Source organism: Ahaetulla prasina, chromosome 7 (genome assembly GCF_028640845.1).
Source record: "Ahaetulla prasina isolate Xishuangbanna chromosome 7, ASM2864084v1, whole genome shotgun sequence".
NCBI lineage: Eukaryota > Metazoa > Chordata > Lepidosauria > Squamata > Colubridae > Ahaetulla > Ahaetulla prasina.
Window position 1 is genome coordinate 95,514,595 of NC_080545.1, and position 5,815 is coordinate 95,520,409.

Genomic DNA, 5,815 nt, shown 5'->3' on the forward strand with positions numbered 1-5,815 from the left:
TCGTTCCCTGGCCCCAGCAAACCCGGCGACGTGTGGATCGCCGCGCCCTACCCGGGATCCCTCTTTCAGCAAGACTGAGACGAGGGTGCTTCAGTCCCTGCTCTGGCGGGCTTGCATCCTTCCCCTCTCTCTCTCTCCCACCCCTCCCGTTTCTTCGTTCCTTGATTTGTATTCCCGCGTCTTTTATCTCTCCCGCCTTGGATCGATCACACTCGGCTGGAAAAAAAAAAGAAAAATCTGTTTTGCGTCCCGAAGCCATTTTTAAAGGAAAGTGCGCCGTTTTGACTGGGAGAACCGTGCAAGACGGCGAGGGTTGAGCGCAAATCGTTTTTTTTAAGGAAGTAAATGGAAGCGGGGGTGGGGATACACAGGGAAAGGAAAGGAAAGGAAAGGAAAGGAAGATAAAATAAAGGGAAGGGAAGGGAAATGAAGGGAAGGGGATAAATGGATGAAGAAGGGAAGGGAAGGGAAGGAAAACGAAAGGAAAGGAAAAGAAAACGGCAGGAAGGAAGGAAGAAAAAGAAAGAAAACGGAAGAAAGGAAGGAAGAGAAAGAAAGAAAGAAAGAAAGAAAGAAAGAAAGAAAGAAAGAAAGAAAGAAAGAAAGAAAGAAAGAAGGTTAAAGACATGGGCTTATTTTCAAGGCAACTCCTAAAGGTCAGTACCGAAATGTGGACACGAGCGTGGCGAGAACGTGCACGTGTAAACCCCCCAAGCCCAAATACAGACACGCGAACACGATGAATTGGGCTCCTCCGATTAGGGGGGATATACCTGGAAGGGCCTTGTGCGCAAAGATGGAGGCAGACAAAGGCGGCCGTGGAAAATACGGACGGCCGAAGGCTGGCATCGCGGACCCGATCGAGGACGGGTCGACGGGTGGGCTTTCCCCCCGGATTCGCCCTTCTGCCCGCTCCCCCAAAACCGGTGCCCTTTCGGATGCCCCGAAGTCCTGGGCTCTTCGCCTTTGGGGATCGGCAGAACAGGCAAGCAAGCAGGCAGGCAGGGAGGGCGAGGCCGGCGCTACAAAGCAGCGCCAGGTCTTCCCTCCGCTCTTACCAAAGCCCCCCAAGGGCCAGGGGCCAACGTGGGTCAAACCCACGCCCCCCCCTTTTTTCCCCCCTTCCCTTGGGCAGAAACCGGAGGGCAACCGCCTTCTGGTCGCCCAGGAACCCGCCAAAGGCGCCGCAAAGAAATCTGGAATTTTGGAAAGCGGGGAGGGGGACGACGAACTCGGAGCGGGTTTTCCTTCCCTTTCTCCCCGGGTGGATCCCCCGGGGGATAGGGTCGTGGCAAGCCCCGCGGCCCTTCCCGACCAGGCACTAGGTGGGAAGCCTGGCGCACAGGGGCCACCTGAGATCCCCGGAGATCTCGCCTCCCCCGTTTTCTCACGCGCAAACACACAGCCCCGCGGGGCCGAGCCTCTGGGAATCTCGCCTGGGGTGAGTGAGTGGGTGGGTGCGTGGAGGCCAAGAGAAACGCACGGAGAGTCTCCGACACTGACCTGGGCAGCCGATCGCGCCTTCCTGGGCACCTCGGGAGCCGGATCCCGTAAAGCTTGGCCGTCACGCGTGATCCTCCAGTCCCGCGCGGATCTGCTGCTGCTGCTGCTGTAGCCGGGCCCCGAAGCGAAGAGCGAGAGGCCGGAGCGTTGCTCATCCTCCGAGCAGCCAGCCCAAAGCGCTCTGACCTCGCCGCTCCTCCTTCGCCGCCGCCACTATCCGCAGCCCCATCGCACACCCGCCTCCGCCTTCTCTTCCTCTTCCTCGCACGGGCAGAGAGAGCCGAGCTCTTCCGGGTTGGACCAGGGCAGAGGCGGCGGGGAGTGGGGATGGGGGCGGGGAGCCAGCCAGCCAGCAGAGGCGCGCGGCGGGGCCTTGGGGGCGCACCCTCCCCCCCCCTCGGCTGGCAGGTGGGGTCTCTGGGGAAGGGGAGGGGCGGCGGGGCGTCTTCCCTGGGGTAGGGAAGGCGGAGGTCACGCCAACAACCCGGCCTCCACCTGGCCTGTCAAGGAGAATTTGGGCAAAAAGGGAGAGCAAAACGGTGAGGGGGGGGGGCGACCTGTGATACATACAACCACCACCCACCCCCGTCATAGTCTCTTTCCGCGAGGAAAACCCGCTTTGAAAGTTGCTTCCCGGCTGGAAGATCCGGGAATGAAACCTCTTGCACGCAAAAAGCTGGGGTTCCCACGACCAACTTAACTCCGTTGGGCGAAAAGAAGTTCCAGTGGCGGACGTTCACCGCCTTTCGGAGCCTATTTAGCGCGAACCTTGCTTCGGTTTAGTTTGTAGCTGAGCGGGTTGCGTGAACCGGGGGAGGTTGGATTCGTTTTGTGGCCGATTGTAATTTAAGAGCTCTGGCCAGGGGGTTCATTGAAGGGGGGGGTGTTGTGTGAACTCAGCCAAGGAGTCGAGTACGAGTTACCAAGCGGAGGCGCTCATGGGGGGGGGCGTGATTTTTTCTGGGTCTCCCCGTCGCTTATGCCTCTCGCAGGTTTTTTCCCCACGAAAAAAAACCTCTCACGCACGTTAACCAGTGGCAGGCCTGGGCGGCTGGGGATGATAGGAACTGTCTTCCAACGGATTCTAGAAACTGCCAGGGAGTCGGGGAAGTGCGGGGGTGGGGGGGTGGAGGGAAAAGTGGGAGACAACCCGGAGGTACGAAGCTCGCTGAAGCGCACACCGAGCCGCGTTCAGACATAACAATGAAACTCGGGAGACAAAACAGACCGACATCCCAACTAAATGCAAAGTCGGAGGAAGTCGGATTGAAATGGATTGGACGGATTTGCCTCCTGCCTCCCTTCCCCCTCCCGCCTTACACACACACAAACACACACTTACTTTGTTATCCTCGCCGTAGCTTTTACGCTTTTCCGACGCGTGTTGGATGCTTGTGGCTTCTCCGGCCACGTCCGTTAAAGTTCAGAACCGAAGCGACCAAGCCTTTGATGTCAGTGTGGAACGATGTATGGATTGAGGGTCGCGTTATAAAACGCCGCCTGTCGATCGAGGAAGGGGTGGGTGCGAGAGAAGGAGATCTCCCCACGAGCGGCAGCAAAAAAAAAATAAAAAAAAAAATCCGGAGAAATATATTCCCTTCCCAGCTTCCCAACGGCGCCTCCTGGATCTGATCGCCTAAACGGATCCGGGAAGACGTTCTCTGTCGCGCGTGGCGCAAGCTACGGCCCACCTTTGCCACCGTGTCTAGAAGCAGATCCCCAAGAGCTACTGGACAGTTGGCATTCAGGATCGGGGTACCCACCAAACGCCCCGAAGATGCAGACCTGGATTCCCGTGGCAAAAACGCGCATTTCTTCTGGACAGGGTTTTCGTTGGAAACCTTTGGTTCGCGGACCCGCGGGGGTTTTCCCCTCTGCGTCGCGTTTTTAGCTGCGTGGAATAGGATCGAATTCAACCTCAAATCAATCTATTTTGTCGGCCTTTCCAGAGCCCCTGCGAGGGGGGTGGGTGGCGGCTGCGCTTGGACAGCTTCCCTTCCACACCCCTCAATGCCAACATCTCTTGAGTGGGGAATCCGAGCGCTTCCCCCCCCCTCCCCTTGTTGCGGCCCTCTCTTTGTTTCGCCGAGTCAGAAAGAGCTTGGACAAATTCTCCGCGGATTCGTCCGCGTGGAAAAAAAAAACATAGATTCGTGGCGCTTAACAGAAGTTAGGGGTGACCCTCTGCTTCCCCGCCTTCTCCTCCTGATCGGTATCAACGCTTCTTTAATGGTCTGGGGTCTCTTTGGTTGGTTTTTGATGATTCGGGTCAAGGAAGACGTGGAGGTGTAAACAGACGCCCCCTCCCTGTTTTTTTCCCCCTCTCTCTTTCCCCCCCTCTCTTTAGGCCTAATGTTTTAATTTTTTTTATTTTCCCCTTTTAAAAATTGAGAGGAAGAGAAGGGGGGGCGTCGCCCCTGCGAAGACGACCATCCGGGTTCGGGGTGTGTGTGGAATTTGGGTGCTTCAAGGAGGGAAGACGATATGTGGGGACGGGGATGAGCGCGCCGGAGAGAGCTGCTACACGCTTATGCCACACGCCTAATGAGTATTTCTTCCTTTTTTTAAAAAAAAGAAAGAAAAAGAAAAGATGAAAGCTATCGGTATCCATTTTCCCGCCCGCCCCCGAAAAAGCACACACACACACACAAAGGCACAAGCATTACCTACAACCTCCCCCTTTGAGTCAGTGTTCGCAGCTATAGATGTTCATATGAGAAGAAAAAAAAATAATGACTTATTCTAAATTTAGCCAAGCCTGGATTTTTTCCCCCCAGAAAAAGTTAACTGAGAACGACGTAGGGGTTTGTTTCCAGGTTATTCTGTAAAGGTAAGACTTATGAAGGAGGACTAGCCGGAATTAACTGGATTTGAACCAATTATTGAATCCGAAAACGACCCCGGGGCCCCCAATTTAAGCACCATCCCTTTTAAAGCCCCATGGAGAAAGAAAAATCGGGGGTGGGTGGGTCTCTCAATCCGAATCAAATATTCAGTAGCCTTCTGTGCCAAAGCATCCATCCGCCCGGCCTTTTCCCTGCGTCGGGTTAGGGTTAGGCCTATGGCTAGACACCCGCCCCAATTTACGGATTGGTTTAGGATCCTACCAGGACGGTTTTAAAGGCAAGGCCACCCATTCACAAGACCAGAGGAGGCGAGAGGAAGGGAAGAAGAGGGGCCAATCAAAGGCGGAGCAAAAGCGCCTCGGCCTTTGTTTCAAGGCCTGGCAGGCGGAGGGAATTCCCACTCTTTTGAATGGTTTATATATCCTCCTCCACGCGGATTCGGGATTCTCCGCAGGCCCCGGCCAGGCAGGACACCGAGGCAAACGGGTGCCTTGGCATGCCTTCCACACACACTTAAACACACACACACAACACCCCGCATCACCCCCCCTCAAAAAACAGGTTGTCATTGAACAAGGCTTTGGAGCTGTGTTTTGCGTTCTCTTCCCAAGAAGATCTGCCTGGATTAGGAAGGGGGGGGGGAGAGGTGATTGGGATGGATGGATGGAGGCTCGGAGCTCTTTCCCCCAACGAAACGTTCAATGGGGTTGTCAGGAGAGATAAAGAGAGAGGAGGGAAGGAGAGAGGGGGCCTGGCCTCGGTCGCCCGGCCTTCCTGGCTGTTTCTACCTCTTCCCGCTGCAAACATGAGGCAGAAAAAGGCGAATAAAAGGGAGAAATTAAAGAGCTGCCGGCGCTGCTCCGGGGAAGCGAGTTCTCTATCTACCCACAAGGAGACCAGCGCCAGGACTTAGGGAGAAATGATGAGTGGGAGGGTGAGAAGATCTTTTGGCGAGACAGAAAGCAGACGAGGGAGAGTAATGCCTTTCTTTCTTTCTTTCTTTCTTTCTTTCTTTCTTTCTTTCTTTCTTTCTTTCCTTCCTTCCTTCCTCCCTTCCTTCCTCCCTCCCTCCCTCCCTCCCTCCCTCCCTCCCTCCCTCCCTCCTACTGCACCTCCTCGCCCTTAGCGCGGAGAATCTTAGGGGGAGGCGGAAGCAAAATATGGAATTGGGGAAAGAAGAAAGCGGTCGGCTTTTAAGGGGGGGGGAGAAGAAGGAGAGAGAGAGAGAGAGAGAAGGGACAGGAGATAGGGGAAGGAAGGAAGGAAAAGAGAGTGAGAGAAAGAAGGAAGGAAAGATGGAAAGAGGGAGGAAAGAAGGAAGAAAAGAAAGGGAGGAAGGAAAGGAAGCATAGAGAGGAAGGAAGGAAAAAGAGGGAGGGAGGATGGAAAGAAGGAAGCAAGGAAAGAGAGGGAGGAAGGAAAAAGGGAGAAAGGAAGGAAAGAGGGAAAAAAGAAAAGGAGGGAGG